Source organism: Opisthocomus hoazin, chromosome 7 (genome assembly GCF_030867145.1).
Source record: "Opisthocomus hoazin isolate bOpiHoa1 chromosome 7, bOpiHoa1.hap1, whole genome shotgun sequence".
In the NCBI taxonomy this organism is placed as follows: domain Eukaryota; kingdom Metazoa; phylum Chordata; class Aves; order Opisthocomiformes; family Opisthocomidae; genus Opisthocomus; species Opisthocomus hoazin.
The window spans coordinates 34,956,381-34,976,862 of NC_134420.1; the positions used below are offsets into that span (position 1 = coordinate 34,956,381).

General features: G+C 49.9%; 1 protein-coding gene across 5 annotated transcripts in view; it reads left to right on the forward strand.

Annotated features, from left to right (window-relative positions):
- Positions 1-886: 886 nt before the first annotated feature.
- SLC8A3 (solute carrier family 8 member A3) overlaps positions 887-20,482 on the forward strand; it is a 122,812-nt gene continuing 103,216 nt past the window's right edge. For 4 of the 5 annotated variants that reach the window (XM_075426120.1, XM_075426123.1, XM_075426122.1 and 1 more), the window contains exon 1: positions 887-1,410. The gene's annotated coding sequence lies outside the window, so the exon portion shown is untranslated. Of the gene's footprint in view, positions 1,411-1,627; positions 1,655-20,482 lie in introns of those variants that run through there. The other variant, XM_075426121.1, reaches the window with a different exon arrangement.

Below are 20,482 nucleotides of genomic sequence, written 5' to 3' on the forward strand. Positions count from 1 at the left end.
GTCCCTGCGTCAGGGATTGCTGCCTTACAGTACGTGGGCTTGGTGATTCTTTATGTAAGCAAGAAACCATGCCAGAAGGTAAATCTCCTGGAGGCACATGTCCGCCCGTAACTGCTGTGATGAAGACAGGGGGGATCACAAGCAGGGACAAACCTGTGTGCAGATACCACGATGTGTCTTGTGCAACGAGTAAAGCTACCATCCTGTTCCACCGCCCTGGAACCCAGCCCCCAGCCATCTTCTGCCCAAGTCAAATAGCAACTTTGGAGGCAACGTGTATTTTTTACCTTAAAATGACTTGCTGTCTCACAACTTGTTATTTGACTTCGGTTAAAAAAAATGACTGGGTGGTTTCTGCAAGCACAAACCAAAGCATGCAGCTTCAAATGGACACCAGGACCAACCCTGCCTGTGTAATTACATTGCCTATATTTAATCTCTCAGAAGCGTTTGGCAGACACTTTAAATTTCAGATATGCAATCAGCATCTTCTGCTCTGAGGCTCAGCTACTGCGTTCTTCCCCTCCCTTGCTGGAAAGACACAAAGTCAAGTCTGTATCCTCGGAGGGTACCAGAGCGGTGGCAGCTCAGTGAGTGTGTATGTGTATATCTGTATACACCCGTGGAGGTCTCGTGGGGGTGTGTGTGTGTGTGTGTGTGTGTGTGCGCACCTTACATGCGTTCGTTTATTTCGGAAAGGGTTTGCTCTGGCTTCGCCGTGCCTGGCTTTAAACGATCTGAAAATCCCCCCCCCCCCGATTCAGGAGAATAAATATGCACGGCTTGTAATTCTGTTGCAGCTCTCGCTCCCAGCTGATGGGGTGACGTGGAGTTTGGAGCCTCGCAGATTGGCTTTTTGGTTTGGCTTCTTGCTGCAGTTGTGCAAACCTCGGCGGCCCCCAGGAGCCGGGCTCAGCTCTTCGCCGTAAGGCTGGGGAGCCCGCACCGAGCCCCGACGCTGCGGGAGCGGAGGGAAGCCCGGCAGATTCAGTGCCAATCCGGGGCACCAGCCGCGTTCTCCTCTCCCCTCCCTCGACCCCCCGCTCATCTCCGTCCTCCTCCCCCTTCGCCAGCTCTCCCTTCCCTTCCCTCCCCAAACTCCGCCGCACGCAGCCGAAGACCGAGGCTGGTGGATTTATCAACATTTTTCCCTCCACCCCCACCGCCTTTTCCAGATGCACCTCCCCGCTCCCCCTGACAGCCGCGGCACGGAGCACGGGGTTCGCGGCCAGCGAGGCGGCTCGGACTGACATGCAAAGGCGAGCCCCCCCCGCACCCGCACGCACCGTCCGTCAGCCGCCGAGAGATGCGATGAGCTCCCGTTAGGAGACGGAAGGATTTCTGTAGGGGAGACAGCGGACCCCCGCCCGCCCGACCCCCCCAAACAAGTCAGGAAAGCAGCCAGAAGGGGTAAGTAAGGGGGTGCTACCCCCCCCCCCCCCCCCCCCCCCCCGGTAGGAGCCGCAAGGCTGGCGGGGAAGTTTCCCGCTGTCGCCAAGCGGGGCTCCGCGCCGGGCGTGGGAATGGCCGGGGTGCGGGGAGGGGGGGGGCTCTCTGCAGGCTCGGCGGCCGGGGAGGGGGCCGTCGCGGTGCCCGGGCGCTGCTGGGAGCCGGCTCCGTTCGCGCCGCTTTCCCGGCGGCTCGGGGCGTGCGGGTGCGTGTGCGAGCGCTGCGGGGGGAGGGCGCTGCGGGGCGGGGGCGCGCCGGGCCGGGCCGGGCGCTGCGGGCCGGGGCCTGCCCAAGGGAGGGAGCGGGGAGTGGTGGGGCCGCCGGGCTGCGGCGGGCGGGGACCCCGGGATCCCCCCCCCTCTCCCCCCCCCCGGCTGGCGGGGGTGCCCGGCTCGGCGCGGCCCGCAGCGATGCCGGGGAGCCCGGGGGGGGACGGGAGCGCCTCTCATGCAGTGCTATAAATTTCCTTTCCTTAAAAAAAATTTAAAAATTCCTTTTATAATTTTTCTTTTAATTCCCTCCCCCCCTCACCCCGGGCCGGGGGAGGCCGGGCCAGCCCCAGCGGCGGGCGGGGGCTCCGGGGCCGCCGTCCCGGGCAGCTGTCGCGCTCCGTCCGCCGGGCCCGGCTTGTTTACCCCCGGTGTCAAATATAGCTGCTGCGCCAGGCGCTGCCCGAAATAGGGCACGGGGCCGCTGGCGGGGCCCCCCGGCCCGGCGGCAGGGGGAGAGGAGGGGGACGCACGCACGCACACGGGCTGACCTAAATGTTGGGTGGTTTCATGCTCTTCCTCTCTCCCAGCTTTATTTTTTTCACCTATGTGGGAAGTATCTGTCACCCTGGGTGGGAGAGGAAACCCATGCAAGTGTTTTGGGTTTTTTTTCACTGTTATTCTAAAACGTGAGGCCATGGCCATTCCCTCCCCCTCCATGTGGAGCTGTAGTGTAACGGTTGGGTTCCTGGGCTTGTTCTGGGGATTCCACCCTAAAAATCTGTTTCAGACCTAAGGCGAGGTGCTGGAGGAGGAGCGGGGGGTGAGAAGGGGTGCCCTGTGCGCATCCCTTCCTCATGCTTGAGTAGATACGGCTGTAATTCTTCACATCTCTTCATAGAGCAGAAGGGTGATTTTGTTGAGCTGGAGAGGACAGGGCTGGAAGACTTAGGTAACAGTCAGCAGCATCTTCCCATTCAAAGTGCTCATCCCGTGCCCTCTGGGAGCCTGGCAGGAGGCCCGGGAGAGCAGAGCTGGCTTCGGGGGACTGCTGAGACATGGAGGCCTTGAAGGTGCTCTGTAGGTTTGGTGCAGCAGGGAGAGGCATCACTCTCCCGCCGCACAAGTCTTGCTAGGGAGTCCCCAATCCTGCTCCATCCACTGCTGTTGCAGGCGTTTTTTTTTTACCCTGATCGTGGTTTAGGTAAGAAAGTAAGTTCATGTTTGGTGCTCATGTTCAGGCTTCTGTGGTCAACTGGAACAAGACTTGTTTCCTGAGCAGAAATAGCGGTGTTAGAAAAGAGCACATCCAGCTACTGCCGAGGTCTGGCTGGGGAGGAGCGAGAGCAGCCCTGAGGAGCCCTCAGTTCTGTCACGAGCATGCAACGGGATGCTGGTAAAATTGGTTACCCCCTGTTGTAAATAAAAGGGTGTAAGACCAACCAGGGTGGGGAAGGAGAGGACTGAATGGGAACAGATCAAGAGCCCTAGGTAAAACGTTTAATACAGCGGTCTGTTTTGTTTTTTTTTTTCCTCAAGCCAAATATGAGTCCTGTTCTAGTAAGTGGGTGGTTCAAGCGTCTCCCAAATGCCCAAGGTTCGACAGATTGTGGTAATCCCGCTGCTGAGGTCCTGTGTGCGGGCAGTGGAAATGCAGGTAGGCTGCCAGTCTCTGGCACACCTCCAGTGTGCTGCTGGGCGCATCGTTTCATCTCCCTGGGTCTCATTTGTATCGTTAACGATGTGTTTCTGCCTGTGTGGGCACTGGGTGAGGACGTGGTTGCAGTAGCTGGTGGGTGGCGGGGTGCAAGAGGGAAGGCGGCCACGTAGCCATCCTAACGCCACGCTGCGTAGCGCTTGTCCCTTGCGGAGAGATCGTTCCTTTCCTCTGCAAAGCTGCTTCCTGGCAGGGTGGCACCTGGGATGGCAGCTGCTGTCGCCGGGTGGAATAGTCCTTTCCATCGCCCTGGGCAGTGCAGGAAGCACGCTCTGCGCTGCCTTGAATGTGGGCACCCGGAGTCGGTGAGCGCACGTGGAGCGGGGTGGGGAGCACGGCTGGAGCACGCACCACGCTGCGCTCCGCAGGTTCTCTCTGGGCCAGCGCAAGGGCAGGAGCTGCCCCGTCCGACCGGAGCGGACTTCGCGGCTGGGAGTCTCAGGCGGTTGTTGTTCATGGCGGTCGCAGGGCTCGGCTGGAAGGAAAGAGGTAGCCAGGGACAAACCCAGCCTTGCTGCTACCTCTACCTTCCTCTGGAGCTGGTGGGGCTGAAGTCGGATGAGGCTGGTATGAACGTGGCAGGTGCTGTGGCATTGCTGGTTGGACAGGTAGAGAGGCTGCTAAGGGCCTGGGCTGAGCTGCCGCTGTGTTGTGCCTGATCCCACATGGATCCCTCCGTTTCAGAGTGTCTTCCCTGCGGTAGGCATCCTTCATCCCCAAGGCAGGGAAGTGGCATAACGGAGTGTGTCAGCACTTTTTATTAGAAACCAAGTTAAGATGTATTCCCTCTGCCAGTATTTTCAAGTGAAGCACTACACAGATAAATGGTCTGTCAGTCAGGTTTTTGTTTGCTTGTTTTAAACAAACAGCATCAGTCTCCTCCCCTAAGCTTCCCCAATGACCAAGTGGCGTTGACAAATAGTTCCTTGTTCTTTGTTGCTGTCGTGTTTCAGATGCCTTTCATGTGCTTGAACAGTTAAAAAGATGGCTTTGATTGCCGGCCAGATTTCTTTTTTTTTTTTTTTTTAAATCAGGCAGTAATATCTAATTTTATATTTAAAAAAAAAAAGTGAAGGGAATTAAATTGTACAAACAAAAACCTCTTCTTATCAGGCAAAAAAAAAAATCTCTGAAGTCAGGAAATTGATAGTTGTGATGCTCTGTCTACCATCACCTGTTGTGTTTAGGTATTATGGCATAGATTATTACTATTGCTGATTCACTGTTTAGATAAGGGTAATTCCTAAAGGCACCGGCATGGTTGGGGGCTCATGTTTCTAAGTGCCGTACAAATGTCTGGTAAATTATAGTCTTTGTCCTGAAGAGTTTCATGCATTGAGAGATACATGAGATCAAGCTGTTCTTGGGGCACCTTTAAAACACCTTCTGTGCTGCTGAGCTCGTGGTCCTGCGTTTGCTGATTTCAGTGACGGTGGGGCTGTGGGGTTTGGGGCTGAAGGCAAGCTTGCTGTCCCTGCTCACCTCCAAAATGAAATCCAGGAACCACCTGGAGTCTCCTGCAGCTTGCGTGGGCTGCTGGGCCGCTTAGGGACTAACATGGTGTGGACCGTAGATAGTTTCCCTCCTTCCCCTCTGCTCTTTCTGCCTTAATGCTTCAGACTGCCAGCTCTGGTTGAGGGCCATCATGGACGTGTGTGCACGAAGTTCAGCACGATGGCCTCCCAGTCTCCCCTCCAGGCGTTTCTGTCACAGTGTTTTGCAGGAATAGCAAGGCATCAGGCGGCAGGAATGTGTCATGCCATTCTGAAGGTACCACCACAACCCCATCTTGCCGGTGTCACAATGAGAAGACCCAGGTGCCATTGTTCCTGAGGTACAGCATTGTTCAGTAATTAGTTCACCCTAGAAGAAGCATTTATAAACAGGTGCTGACCATGCCCCCATGCTCTTCAACTTTCAATTTTCTGGTAATTCTGTCTTTAAATCCGCTTGCTGGAGCCTTTGATCACACAGCTGAGCTGTCGTTGATGTCTCTGACAGTTGACATCATGGGAGAGAGGGGAGCTTAGGGCTCTTAACGTTTCTTTTGTGATAGCTTGTTTTCTAACGAAACACTCCAGTGACGATTTTCCATCATAATAAAACAGGGAGCTTTTCCAGAGCACTCAGATTTTGGGAGAAGCTTCTGTTTCCATTCGTTTCCATTCACTAGCACGTTATTTCAAGGCTGCAAAACTGGACTTGCTCTGTTTGCTGCCTTTCTCTACTCTGCTGTCTTTTTACCTAAGCCTCCTAACTCAGGGCAGCAGCAGAGACAGCCAGGTCAAGAGCAATCAGAAATACTAAATATCCTATGCTGCTGGGCATGTTTTGCAACCGGGGAGGTGTCAAAGAGTTTTAGAAACTGTAGACATATGAGACTGCATAGCACTGCTTTCATCATCACCCTCTCCTAGGCTGGTACTTGGAGGCCGTCTCAAGGCGAACAGCAGCACTCTCCAGCAGCAACGCAGAATGCGGTTTTAATCCAAAGAAATGTAGCGGTGCAGGGAGGTGCCTGTGAGAGGGCACTTAGATCTGACTGCTGAGGTTGTGTTGAAGGTGATGTGTCCAGGAGGGAACAGGGTCTCCGGTGCCGACAACGCAAGGCACCCTGCCAGCGTGCTCGTGTGCTGCGTGCTGGTGAACGCTACTTTGCTTCCCTGGGCCAAAGCGGGGGCAAAAGCAGGGAGAGCCAGAGCATGTCTGTGCCTTGCTCTGCGGTCGGGCTGGAGCTTGCTCTGGATGTGTTCTGGCTCCTCTCAATGTGAGTGGTAGTAGGAGAGAGTCTGTCACCATGGTCCATGCAGCCTGCGAAACCCATCTTGATGTTGAGCTTAAAGTTCACTTTAATAAGCATCTTTATTGTCTTCCATGGTTTTGGTGGGATTACGCAGTGACCCTTGAACACGTGTGTTGGCTGGGAAAGATGGAGGGGGAGATGTGTCTCTGCCTTTGCGTAGCGGAGCGAGGCTGTTAGATGGTCTGGGAGGCGTTGCAGGATTCACCGCTGCAAGAGGCAAACCTGCCCCTGCCCGTGCAGCTACTGCCCCTGCCATGCTTGTCATCTGTACCTTGGTTTCTACAGCCTTCCCACCCTGGCTGCTTGTTCCTGCCCCTGTCCCACCTCCTGCAGGGTACTGGCACAGTGGCATCTGTGGCCAGGTGGTGGGTTCAGCTTGCTGTTTAGCCAGATCGGTTCCTGGTTCTTAGTCATGACATAGCCATGCAAACGGTTACACCAACAAAAAAGGGAGAGCTAGTGCAGAGTGGGAACAACCAGCCAGAGGCAGAAAATGTTCAGGTTGGCTTATGAAGCCCTGCTTCCACCTGTGAAGCTGCTGCCTGAATTGCCTGCAGCAGTTCAGGCTTGGACTTGATTCAGCCTTGAAGTCTGCTCTTGATGAGACGGATAGTCCTGAATGCAAATTAGTTGCAAAGAACCTAAGAGTGATGGGGTCTGCAAAGCACTTCTTAAGCTATTAAGAGGCACAAGAGTCAGAGGAAAAAAAGGCAAAATAATTTTTAATACAAAATCTTCCCAAGAATATGCACAGGGGTTGGCCCCAATGAAAAAAAAAAATCAGAGTCTAGGCCAAGCTATTTCTCAGATGCAACATGCCAAATGGACTCAGGTTCTTCAAGAAGGGAACAAAATGAGAACTTCCCCTCTGCTCTCAATTCTTTCAAGTCCCTTGAAAGCTTCACACTCAGCACTTCATCAACAACAATCTCTCCATATTGAAGCCTCCAGACTGCATTCCCTGGCAGTGCAAGTGGGAGCGGTGCCAACTGTTTCATTAGGTTTGCCCCACGAAACCCACTGGCAGGGAGGGACCTGACTTGTTGTCCTCACGAGGCTGCAGTGGGCTAAGTTTGTGCTGCTGCCCCGCGCTCGCGGAGGGTGCTGCGCTTAGCCAGTATGTGGGTCCCGGGGAAGCTGCCTGCCTCGGGGCTAACTGGGGGCCCCTGCGTGAGGACCCGAGGAGCAGAGTGAGGTGGAGGTCTCGGTGGTGTTGTCTTCCAGGTGCAAGGCAAGGTGGGTGCCTCTGTGTGTGCTTTTCCTTTGTGGAGCAACACAGTGAGGGATAATGATATGCTGCTGCTTTTGTTTTGGCAGCCCCCAGGCAGGAATGAGTCTTTCAAAGCTTGGGTTATAGGAGGCAAGCAGAGGGGATGCTACTGGAGTTAAACGCGATGGGGTGTTCTCCTGTCTGAGCAGCTTGGGGATGGGCGCACTAGACGTTGCCCTCACACGAATTACCACCTGCTCTGACTCTTTAAGCATCATTTTTTCCTTCCATTTTAACCTTCCAGAGTAGTTTCAGGTTCACTTCTTCTAGTAAATGTTTCCTTTTCTCTAACTTAAATAATCCATCTCCCCAAAGCTGACCTGACAGATGTTTCCCCCGCAGTGACCCTGCGCGCACAGCACACTTCATGAAACCCTGGCTTCCACGGGGAAATGCAGCACCAGCACTGACCCTGCTGGTGTCCCAGCTAAAAATAAAGCCTGACCCTCCTGGCAGCGTTGAGGTTTGCTTTTAAGTAGGTAGGCAGTTTTACCCATTGGCTACACTGTGCTCTTGTGCCAGGCAGAAGGCACAGCTTAACCTCCAGAGCACGACGGAGCTGCCTCCCCTCTGGGGAATCACACCGGGAGACTGAAGGTGACAAAAATGCACTTGGTGCACCTACGTCACTCTCAAAAAACTGCTGGCTTGCCTGTTGCCTGCCTAGATCCATCTCCTTGCTGCTTCATGCATCCCAGTGAGTCACAACCACCCCTCCTTCCACCAGCTCTGGCCTTTTCCCTCCTCTGCTTTTCCTTCTTAAATAGATTTCTTCATGATTCTCCAGTAACTGCCCCAACTCCCCACTTCCCACAACAACTCCATGCCTTCTAGCTTCTCAGTCTTCTATCAGCATCCCTTGTATGTTAAACCCCTGTGTAGCCTCTCTGTGTGGCTTTCTGCCTGTCTCTCAGGTCCATGTGGGCTCGGTTGCTGGGACAAAGCAAGAGGTTGGCCCAGTCAGGAAGCAGATACTCAGTTAAGAAGGGCCTTTCCAGCTTTCACCATACAGGCACATCAGTGAGTTGCACAAAAACTGGCAACCAAGTGGTTGGAATATGCTCTGGAGCAAGACGGATGCATCCTGGCTGGTGAACCTATGGACATTTTGTGTATTTCTGTGTACATCTAGTTTATCTTTGAGCCTTCCAGTCCTTATCTTAATTTATTTCTTATGGCATGGAGTCCCACAGATTGCACAAATACACAGTATGGAATTTAAAAAGTTTCCAATGCTCACTAGATAAAATAACCCTGAGTCTGGGAGCTTTCTGTTGGTGTTAGCCTTGAGCTTCTTTTGGCCAGGTTGACCTGCTCTGTCCTTCCGACCAAAGCTGATTGCCGGGAGAAGGCTGATGGAGGGTATGGGGGAGTTGTGCTTGGTCATGCAGCATTCCAGAAACCTCATCTATGTATGGTTGCAAAGGGAGCAGGAAGAAGTGGGCTGGTCATAATTTGCAAGTATCTGTATGGGACGTAACAGCTATCAGGCACGGCAGGCTGGATGTAATCACCTCTGACGAAAGGGTGTTGGTCCCTCAGGTGTCACATTCTTATGCACTTCACGAAAGGTGCACCAGTGGTGCTGGTGGCTTGCTGACCGGCTGGCCAGCACAGGGGGCTTAAGAAGGGCTGCAGTACGTGCTCCCGCTTGCGTGGCTGGTAGCTGGGTATGGGGAAGGGGTTGCTGGAGGAAGGGTGAGGGGAAGGGGCATGGAAGTGTTTGTGTGAGTGTCTGTGGGGAGAGCAGAGGAAGCATTACTGCAGAGGGGAGGGTTGGGCTACAGGGCTCAAATTCATTGGAAACCCATTTTTATTCATTTGTCTGCTCTTTGAGCTCCCACAGCAAAATGGATTAATTCCAAGGCTTTGCTTGTCTTTAAAAGTGACTGTCCTTTTGTGAAAGACCTTTTGTGCTTGGTCTTTTACCCGTTGGTGTCACTGACCCGAACTAAATAGCAATGGAGGCTCTGCCTGGGGGAACGGTCTCCCTGTCCCACTGCTCCTCACCAGCTGGTGTTTGGTGACCGTTGCTCCTTTCCTGGGCGAAGCAGGTTTCTCTGTCACTTGTGACAGGTTTCCCAGACAGCAGGAGCTACTCTCATCAGCGATGGCAGGAAGAGCTGGGTTTGGGGCACTGCCACAGAAGTACGGCTGGCCAGGAGAGGCTTTCTGGGCTGAGGGAGCAGGGGACAGGTGCAGAGTGTGGAGTAAGGCTGTGAAAACAGGCTGTTCATTCCTGCCTTTAGCTGTTGCTCAAGTCAGTCCTCCACTGAAACTCCCAGTAAGAGAGGGGACCTGCCATTTTCTTGCCTCATCCTTGTCTTAGGAGACTTTGGGACTTCAAAGCAAGTAGAGCACATCTCACTTTTAATCTTCTCTTTGCAGAAACAGATGGAAAGATAATTTCTGCAGTGCCTGAAGGGGACTCGAGCTCCTCAGTAAAACTGGTGGAGATGTGTGACTACGGGCATCAATAACAGAGGTTGTGCCCCTCAGTGGCAGGGTAAAGGCTGTCCTCTCTCTTTGCCTCAGTGACTTAAATAGACTGTGCAGCGGGTGGCTCCATGGGATTAACATGTGATCCAAGCACCTGCGTTAAGATACTGACTCCTATCGTTGCATCTCCAGGATCATGCACTTCAGGGTGCAGATCCAAGGTGACACTGGGCACATGCTGGAGAAGAGAGACTCCAGGCCTTGTCTGCTGGGGTCTGGTGTTGTGGGAGGAAGGAGGATTTTCTCCTTCCCTTGTCTCATTTCAGTGCGTTTGGCTGATGTGGTCATCTCCCATGACTCAGCTGCTCCTGTTGGCAGGACTACTGGTAGCAGACCCAGGGCCAGCATGGAGTGTCAGGAGGAGGGAGGAACTGGGGTGGGATGGACAGAAGTATGTACGGAGGAAGCAGAAAGATGCCTCCCAGCTGATGTGTGTGACGTGAGTTGCAAAGAGGAAATAGATGGAGCTTTCCTTTTGGAGGTTTATGTTATATGAAATGTTGCCAAAGCTTCTCAGGCAGCTCTTCCAGTAGAATAAGCTGGTTCTGCTGACTTGGGCTTATTGGACGTATGCTGATTTACGCCAAAGAAAATTTGGTCTTAAGGACCCTCTCTCTCTGCTCTCTTGCCAGCCTTCAGCTGATGGTATGCAGGTTGACTGGGCTGGAAAGACAGTTCTCATTTTTAAGATGACTTTGTGTAAAAAGAGGCTTTTGGAGGGGAGGGTCAAGGGAGGGAAGCTGGTGTAAGTAGTGCTCTGAATGCAACGAAAATGCTATTTCTTCCACTTTGGAGATAGACACCAGCATGATTATTATGTACTTTGCTAGGAAATTTTTCTGATACACGATGCCATGCATCCAGTTTTCAAATGTTCCTCACTAGTATCTAAGTTAAGACTTGCTGACTGCTGGGAATTAGGAGAGTATCATTGCAGGCATGTTAGAAATGGCAAGGGAGGAGCCTTGTCCTTTTCAGACAAGGTACTTTGTTGTATGCATTGGTCCCAGGTTGGCATACACGTACAGGTAATCTTGACTTTTTGAATCTTCTTGAAGGATCAAGTGATGCATTTACCTGGCTTAGCCCTGTGCCTTGTGGGTGTGGGACCTGCCCAGTGCTCTTGGCAGGAACCAAGAAATTCATGTCTTTCTTTGGAGAAGGCAGCAATGGCCCCTCGTAGTCATCTGGTTTTCTGCAGGAATTTTAAGTCATGTTTACGTGTCCAGTGGAAAATCCATTATTTCAGTGGGGTCAAGGTGTCCAAGTGGGTTAAAGAGCTGCTCCATTAAGCTTCTAACTACCCTGTAAAATCTGGTCCTTTGCGACTTCCTTGGTCAAATATCTGAGACACATCGAGACCATGGATAGGGCAAAGGAGGAAGTTAGTGCCGTTGTAACAGTAAGAGAGAACATGTGGGTATTGAGGGTGACTAGCTGCAGACGGTCTCCCAGGCTACCTACCCTCGACAGGACAGAGTAGGGCAGCCAGCCAGGGAGGGCAGACCTGCAGCTGAAACACTGGCTGAAAGGGAAAAGTGGATAATCCTGCCTGGTAATGCCATAGTGAAGAACAAGTCTCTGCTGGTCTTTGCTATAGAGGTCAGAGTGGTGTATGGCTTTATATAGCCTACAAGGAAAGCCATCAGAGGGTGGTGGGAGAAGAAATGAAGGTGGGGCAGCAGACAGCCTGGAGACTGCTGCCACTTACTGTAATTGCCATAGCAGCTCAGCTTCCACTGTTTGTCCATGTCATCTCTGCAATTACCATATGGTAAATATGACTTGAGTCTCAAGCAAATAACGGAGCTAATATTAAGAGAGAATCTGTAAACAGCTAGTGCACAAATGAACAAAGAGCAATAAACAGTCTGGACTTACGAAGAATGAATTAATCATGGTAGATGCAAGAGTTTATTTTTTTTAAAAGCAGTTGCAGCATTAACAGCTGAAAAAATACCAAAGGATTATGATATCTAAATTGTCGGTAAGAGATACGTAGGGCTATGTGTCACTAAAGGGTGAGGGTGCTGTCTGAAAACTTACTTGATAACTGTATTCAGATGAATTTACAGGTTTTGGCACCTTCCAAGTGAAGTGGGAGGTGTTTTGAGGATAACGGGTAGCTCAGTGCATTTTTCATGCCTCCTGCTGTGCTCAGATCTGCAGAAGCAGTCAGCGCGTTACAGTGTATTTCCCTCCTCTCAGCTGGAGACCCTGACTTTTTGGTCGAAACTCTGGAAATCTCTGTTTTCATTCCACGCATGCCAGTCAGGACGGTGCTCCTCACGCCAGCCCCACCACGCTGGGGACACGGCAAACAGCTGGAGAGACCTTTGAAAATGAGCAACACAGTGAGCTTGTGTATAGCAATCTAGATTAATCTTCGCAGCAGTCCAGTACCTCATGAAAACCTGCTGTACGGCAGAGCCAAGGGGCGAGACTTCGCTGCCCAGGCTTGGCTTGTCTGCTCCAACAAGAGCAGATCTGCTGCTGGTTTTGATGGGAACAAGCACTGAGGTGTGATGCTCCCAGATACCTGTGTGCTTTTGACCGCCTCAAAGATGGAGAACCGAGAGGAGATAAACGATTAAAGGGCAGCCTGGCTAATTTACAAAGATTAAAATAAATTTCTGTGCTTTGGCCAAAGAATAACTGTGGAGGAGAACAGCTATTTACAAGTATCTGAAGCATGTAAATCTCAGGAAGGGAGGAGAGTGGTTGAGAGTGCTCCAAGGACAGGATAATGAGAACTAGCAGCATAAATTTTCTTAATTTCATCCTAAATATAAGGAAGATGGCTAAAACCTCTGAGATGAATTACATTATGGCAGAGTCTCTATGGGAAGTTGTGGAAATGCCATCACTTGGGTAATTTAAAACTGGGCTAGATAAAGTGTTAGGAAATAATGTTCACACGGGGAACAATGCAAAGGGAGCCCCTGAGGTATGGACAAGACAGCTCTTCTGGCTCTGGTCTAACTAATTCTGAAGTAGTGAAACCTGTGCTAATTGGACTGAGCGAGGGCCTTTGCTATTTACCCCGTTTCTGTGCCCGTTGCATAGAGGAGCATAGAAGTCTTCAGTCTAACATGACAAATAGCAAGCCGCTTGGTGTTTGCTGCAGTGGTGAAGACGATTTCTGAAGTGTAGCCTTCTCCTCCTCCTCTGCCTGTTTTCTGCTCATTCTCCCACTGCCTCGTTTGTGGTGCTTCTGCCTCCATTCACTTTTCAAATGTTTTCTTTCTCACTGGGCCAGGGAGGAGCCCTTCTGAATAGACTTGTGGAGGGCTCATAAGTTCTGTTGTGCGTGATGTGGCATTTTTGGTAAAAACATTTTTTTTTTTTTTTCCTGTATTCAGACCAAAACCAATTCTTTTCCATGGAGGAGATGTTAAGACAGAAACAGGAATGTTTCCGGAGGGTTGGAGCAGTGCGTACCCCAGCTGCTTAGCACCCAGTGTAGCTGGCTGGTGGCTGCCCCAGGAGCCCACGAGCCGGCTGGGGAAGGCTCCCTGCCCGGCTGCTTGTTGCATCAGATCCAGCACATCACATGGTTTGTTTTGTTTGCCTCAAATGAGTGTTTTCTGTCAGAAAACTTGTATTTTTCTTAACTAGTTCTGGATCTAAAGAGGGTGAAATATGACTACGGCACCTTTTCCCCTGTTATTTACCACTTAGCCTGCCTCTGTGTACAAATCACTACTGGCTCTGTAGCACAGATGCACTGTTGACAACCAATCCTAGGGTCTTTAATTGTAGCTGTTGCAGATCTGTCACCAGAGTGCTAAAGAAATGTCACGAATTGCTGCTGTCATCGTTCCGCTAGGATGCTGTGAGTCACTAGGTGATAAGTTGCACTCTGATGGTGGCACCTGAACCTGCAGTATAGTATGTCTGTGGAGCGGGAGCGGTAAATAACACACCCTGTGTGCTGCCACGGGCAGTACGTAAAATATCCTTTACTGGCAAGAAGTTTTTCTCACACCACTTGAATAATTTTTTCCCTTCCCCCCTTCGCTAAAGACCTCCCCAAATGGTCTTTGCTGCTCTTTATAAACCAGCAAGACAGAGAGCAATGAAAACTAGTGCCTGCAAGGCTGCAGCAGAGGAGTCAGTGCCTGTTGCAACCCCACGTGCTGTTGGGTGGCTGCTCCAGGTTGTCTCCATCAGCTGCAGTCTGTGGAAGAGGCAGGGGGGCCACTGAGCGGGTGACCCAGTAACTCCACTGCTTTATTTCCCTCAAAGCAAGGACTTTCAGCCTCTTCACCAGGCCTGTCACATCATAGGCACAAAATCAAGGGCTTGAAGAACACACATGAAAGTACCTGCCCTCTCAATTTGGGGCCGTTCAGACTGCGAAGAATTGTGTTTTCAGATGTGCACTGGTTTTCAAGCACCTAAAGGCTTTAATTGTGTTTAGGAATACCTCTAAATGCAATAAAGAGACTGATGTTTGAAGATCTGACTCTTAAGTGTGCACTGGAGGCTTCCCAGCGACTTCCAAAAGGTCACGACAGTGACTTTTTGCCGAATGCGCATATGGTTGCCACTGATGTGCTGCGGTGAGCTCCCAGGGTGTTTGTAAACAGGGTGAGTTTGTTGTGGCTTCCCACGTGCTAACACTGGATGTTGGCAAAAGCAGGCTTGGACTCCGTACCTGCACTTTTTCACATTTTTGCTGTGAGAGTGACAGAGCAGTGGCACAGGTTGCCCAGAGAGGTTGTGGAGACTCCATCCTTCATCCTTGAATATCTTCTGGATATTCAAAAGCCAACTGGACGTGGGCAGCTGGCTCTAGGTGGCCCTGCTTGAGCAGCAGGGTTGGACTAGATGACCTCCAGAGGCCCCTGCTATCTCCTGTGTGAACCGGCCACTCAAAAGCGCTTGGAAAACAACAGCGAGATTGTGTAATACTCACAAAAAGGAAAAAAAAACCATCAGAGCCGATGATACTGCTTTTTAAGCAGGAGGATGGCCACTACTAATCTATATGTCAGCCTAAATGCCAGGTTTTGTTTTCTGAATGTAAAAAGGCTACAGTTCTGGGGGAAAAAAATGAAAAGGGTAATGCTTGCTGTCCTTCAGCTTGAGGAATCTCAGACAAAAGGACATGCACTGTGAATGGAAGAGCAAGCGTGCCACAGCTCCCAAGGAGGCTGCACTAGCCCACACCATCAGTAAGGACGGCTCTCAGGAGTGTGGCTGTGGCTACCTGCCGAAGGGTTGCCTTCAGTGTCTGCCTCCTCCTTCTTTACGAGCCTGTGCACAGAGTGTAAACAGCAGCTCCTGTATCCATAGTTATCCATCTATCCTGTACAGGTATTTTTCAGCTGGGCTGAGAGCGAGGAAATAAAATGCCTGGCCAGTCAAGTGTAGCCAGTGCAGTGTTGGAAGGGGACAATTAAGCACAGGCATGTTCATGGGTTAGCTATTTATGGCACTGCTTCTCCAGGAGCATCATGGATACTAAAATACAGGAAAAAAACCCATCGTGTACCAGTTCCCTAGGGCAGGTTGAGTGCTGGGAGGTTGCTCCTAGCCATACACACAGAGACTTGTGCTCTGTTTGGGTCAGCCCCTGGGATCACTGAATGTAACTGCGTCCCATCGCTGCAGAATTTCTATAAGGCATTAGCAGACTTGAGTTGTTATGTCAATTAGCACCTATTTACCATGCTAGAATGGTAGGACTGCTCAAATTAGTAGAGACTTCAGCTTGGAAATATTACAAGACTTGCTACAAGAGCTGGGTTTTTTTATGGTAGCTTTTGCATGATCTGAAGACAAAAAAAGGCTGCCTTTAACACATACTGAGGGGGTTATTCTGTAGGCAGCTAGTTCTGGGTTTCAGCGTGTTTACTGCGAAGCGCAAAGCAGCAAGCACCTATGGCTCCCTGCCGTAACTTTTCCGCAGAGCCAAACCGCGGGGATCTGTCATGGCCTAAGCATGAGTTATAGTGCTCTTTTCCTCCTAAAACCTAACTGGTGTGTTAGTAGGGAGCTAAACTACCTATTGCTGTGCGATAACCTATGTAAAGTCAGCTTGGGGTCCTTGGCTGTGGTTGTATCAGGCAGGTGTGTGCCGTCAGTGTGATGGTATAAGGCCAGGTCCGTGCTTGGAAATTTGCATTTGTCAGACAAAAGGGATCCAGTTAGACTGCTCTGGCTTTTGGCTTGCAGGTAAACCTTGACTTACGCTCTGGGTACTCTTGTGGCGATGAGCAAAGGGCTTGACAGCATTTGAATGGAGATGATTGAAAAATATACTTTGTTTTGTATTAAATATTTTGTCAGACTTTTATTTTGGTGGAGGGAGGAGCATGGATTAGGTATAATACCTATGTTAAAACTCAGTTATTTGTGTTCTTTTGCAGAAAGGCTATAATTTCAAATTTTGCTGATGCTTATCAAAAAAGAAAAAAATATGCTCAGTTGAAAAGCTTTTATGTGTTTTGGAGCTGAGGAATGTGAGGCCCTGTTATTATGCTGAACCTTATTTCTGCCTTCTCCAGCTTTGGAGCGGGGCTGTAAGGTGACACTAATAGCAGTGCTGTATCCGCTCTGTTCTGGGACGGATGCTTGTCAAGTAGACAAAACCCTTGATCTTGAGATGTCTCTGTCTGGCCCTCATGCAGCACCCACGCCTGAACGGGGCTCACCCAGTGCTCAGATCTAATCAGCAGCCTTTCCTGGCCAGTCTACAGTCGGGGGAGAGAGGATATGTGGCCACGGATATACTTTGTGTGTCTGATTTATTTGTGGGATGGGTGGGAGAAGGGAAGGAGAAGGAGGTGCCAGACAACCTAATCTTATTTGCAGGTCGAATCCAAAGGTTTTTATGATGGTTTAAGGGGAATTTTGCCTAAATAAGAAATTAATAGGGACTTACAGGTTTGCCTTTGATTTTCTATTTAATGAGCAGTGTTCTTGGGAACTTAGTATGTGGAGGTTAGGTGTTGGCAGCCATCGCCATGTTATGTTGCTTCTTGATTTGATTTCTTGTTGTGAATGCTTCCTTTTGAAAATAACCTTGCATTTAGAGTCATGTGAGCAGCTGTATACAAAAAGCTAAATTTTAAGGGGTAAGTGTGGCCTTCCCAGCTTTCTACCTCACCAGACAAACCATCAGTCTTCTGAAACTCAGCTATTATAAAAGATGTAAGGAGCTTCATAGTTGTCTAAAAGTCATTTTCTGTTGCAAGCTTAATTGTGACAAGCGTGGTCCATGCTGCTTTCTGGACTGTCTCCAGCAGTATTTCAAGAACTGATCTTTTTATTTATGGGTTCTATTTATGGATTTATGGATCATGTGGCCGTTGTCAACTCTTGTAGAAGAAGGAGTTCCCCTGCTAAAAGAACTGTTATGCATCTTCCCAGAGCCTTGCTAGTTGCATGCTAGCTCATTCTGTTGCATGGATGCTTTATGCTTTTTGTCTCTCTTTTGCATTGATTATATGCTTTGAACTTATCCTACCTGACAGGGGACGCTTCACACAGTGCCGCTGCCCTTGTCTGCATGTATTCAATGTGATAGCAATAGTGTGGCAGAGACCTGTGGGAGAAAATGATGTCTGATAGCAAAGAGGTAGTGGAAATCATGATCTTAATACTATAAAGCTGAAGATCATCCAGTACCAACTGACTTCCCACTGTTGCGGCAGCCTCCTGTTGTTCGCATCCCGCAGGGCCAGGGCAGTGACGTTGCTGGAATGACACCTCTCTGCGCCAGATGTGGAAGCGTTATGTCACACTGGCGTCAGAGGAGTGACACCGTGACACCTCCTGGGTGACTAGCGGTGACTCAGGACTGCGCTGCCAGCCTGCCTGGGGGCTCAGTCCTCAGAGCAGGACTCGCGCTGAAGGGTGGCTCTGGTCACAGTTAGCCCTGCTGAGGTCGGTGCTGCTACTCAGAGGAAGGATGGGGGACATGTCTGCTTCACACTGGGCAGGCCAGAGCTGCGTAGATCCCCTGCAGTGACTTCTGGACTGAGTTTAGTAGATATATCTGAGGGCAGACTTGCGCCTTGTATAAGCAACCTTGCTGACCTAGAGCTACCGAGTGCTTTTTAACTTTTCTGCTCTCTGACATCTGAATGTTAATGCGGTTACCTCAATACTTTATTAATAGCAGATTTGAAATTTAATAGTTTTATTCTATATGGTGAAGCACTTTTGCACCAGTTCCCAAGGAGAGGGTGACAGCAAGAATGCTTCACTGTGTTTTTCAGATTGGTTAGGTTAATGCCTTTCATGTTAATGAACACATGTTAAGATCTTATTAGACAGTGTGTCTGTGGGCAAAGTTGCTGTTGATCCCACTGGGGAATTTTGTCTGTGTCAAAGAATTGCAGGATCAGGTCGTTGTATCATTTTAGAAAATGATTGTGACCTCCACTTAACGTTAAAATGTTTGTCAAAGCAAGTGAAAACCAGTGAAGATAAGCATTCCCAGAATTCTGAGATTTTAGTCTACAACCCATAGCCTGAGTCTGGAGGTCCGAACACATAAACAGAGGCTACCCTGGCAGAGGTTTTTTTTAAAATAATATACGATTAGTTTGAGGAATAATATTAAAATTACGCTCTGCTTAAAATCCAATTAAAAATTTAAGAAGGATTGGCAAGGTCCTGGAGCGTGTTGAGGAATGGCTAGCAGTAGAAACCATCACGGCATTACAGAAGGTAGGCAGATACTGTTAATTACAGAAGGTGGTTGTCCCACAGAGAGGGAGGTTGGTGGTAGCAGTGATTTATTTCAGGGGGCAGTTTAGTCATTGTACTATTCCTAGACAAGGCTCTGAATTGAAGTGATACTTAGACTATTAAATAATTTTTGAAACCAAATATAGATTCTTCAGTCACGTAGATGTTTTTGAAATTGCTCCTGTCTTTCTGTCAGCCGTTTCTACATGGCTGATCTTGGAAGACACAGCACCTACTGGCTGCTGTACAGTTAAGTAGGAGCTGGGAGCTGGAAGTGTTAAGAGGTTGGTGGATACCTGCCAGCAATTGCAGTACAGAAAAGGATGATCTGATGTGCCCAGGGTGTTTTTGGAGCTGCTGTGCTTGTGCAGTTGGTCTCTGTGTGCACCTTGGGTCAGAGGCGCCTGGAACGCGTCATCCTTACTGTGCATGTGCACACATCTACCTTGCAGCCCAGAGATCTTGGGCTTGCTGCTCATAGTCCCTCTGCACATGTTCACTGGCCCTTTGTCAGGGGTTTCCCAACAACAGGGGTTTCTCCTGTGGTCAGAGATCTGGTAAAATACCATGTGGAGCAGGAGGGAAGACGCAGTGTCAAACCAAACCCAAGTTGTACGTGCTGGGTAGCTCAGTCTTCCTGGTGACCCTGAGCTAAGCAGGCAGCAAGACTTCAAAGGCTGGGGCTGGCTCACAGCTCTCCCTGGGGCTGAGGTCCCTCTGGTCGCCGGGGGCTCGGTCAGGCACCAGGGCTAGGGCAGGCAGGCAGATAAGTAGGCAGTGGAGAGAGAAAAGTAGGCTAATGTGGGAGAATCTGTCTCTTCTGAATTAGTCCGGGTAGCGTGAAGAAGTGTATTGTTTTTTCGTATCAAGGGTGTCCGATATGGATTTGTGATTCTGATACTGCATAATCATTTCTCCCCCCTCTGCCGTGCTTTGTCAGGAGCGGTTTGGTTCATCTGCAGTCCTTGTTCACACTTTCCTGCCTGTTTCGCTTGTCTTTATAGATTTTTATCTGAAAGTTGAAAACATTTTTGTTCATGTTGGGAAGATGGCACACGCTTTTGGAAAGAAGCAGGCGACACAACATGATGATAAAATAGCCATTTGAGATGCATTTGTTAGTGCTGATAACATTAAAATGTTGCCTGGAATATTTACAGTGCAAGGTAGAGGGGAGGGACCTCCTCAAGTGTTCAGGGGCCAGTTCATCACTTCAGACTGCCGCTATCTGAAGGTTAGGCACCTGCTCTAGACTGGCGGACTGAGCACCCTCTATAGACCACGGAGAGAGGTGGGAAGGGACAAATTCCCTTCTGGGGATGTGTGTGTCAAATACATCTTTTGGGTGAGAACAGGGTGGGACAGGAAGCATCGTCCCCTGGAAGCGACTGTCTCTTTCCTCTGACTACACAGGGGGAGCCTAAGTGACTTCATTTAACTTACTGCCCCAGATTTAGATAGTTACCGTAGGGGAAATGAATCCCAGCCCTACTGATTTGGCAGTACAAACCTCAGTGAAAGTTAGTGGGAGTTAAGGCTCTTGAACCATCCAAGTGCTGTAGATAATGCTGCTATTAAGTTTGATGTTTCCTATGAGGTACTTGGCTATGTTTGGACTCACAAATGTGATTTGTCAGCTAAGCCTGAGACCAAATTTTTCTAGTAGCTTGTTAGAAAGGAAGAAGAGTAGTGTGATCTGTGACGATGTGAAGGATTCAGAATACGATTTTAAGTGGTGCAAGCCCTAGAGTGATGTAGTCCAGAAGTAACAGAAGGCATTATTGGGCAGTGATATTCCAAATCTACGTGATACATCGATCAGCTCCTTT